Genomic DNA, 345 nt, shown 5'->3' with positions numbered 1-345 from the left:
TCACGGAAGAGAATCGCTCCGGAAGTCGTGTTTCGGTATCGGTAACCGGACTGACGCTGATTAGCTATGCTTGGCTGCGCACACCGGTTTATTACGCATAACCCCCCCCCTTCCCCACCCTCCACCGGCCTCACCTATCCCCAATCGGCCTTCCAACCTTAACTCCCCCTACCCCTTCCCCAACACCCCCCCCCACAATCCCCACCTCTTCCCCATCTTTCCTCAAACACCTTCCCCACACTTCCCTCCATTCCTCACGTTTCCTTCACCACATCCCCAGCACCCCTACCTTTTCCCCTCTTTCCTCCACCACATCCCCAACACCCCTACCTCCTTTTTCCTCCA

Source organism: Penaeus monodon, chromosome 34 (assembly GCF_015228065.2).
Source record: "Penaeus monodon isolate SGIC_2016 chromosome 34, NSTDA_Pmon_1, whole genome shotgun sequence".
Lineage (NCBI taxonomy): Eukaryota > Metazoa > Arthropoda > Malacostraca > Decapoda > Penaeidae > Penaeus > Penaeus monodon.
The sequence above is the reverse complement of the archived record's forward strand: the minus strand, read 5'-3'. Positions refer to the sequence as shown.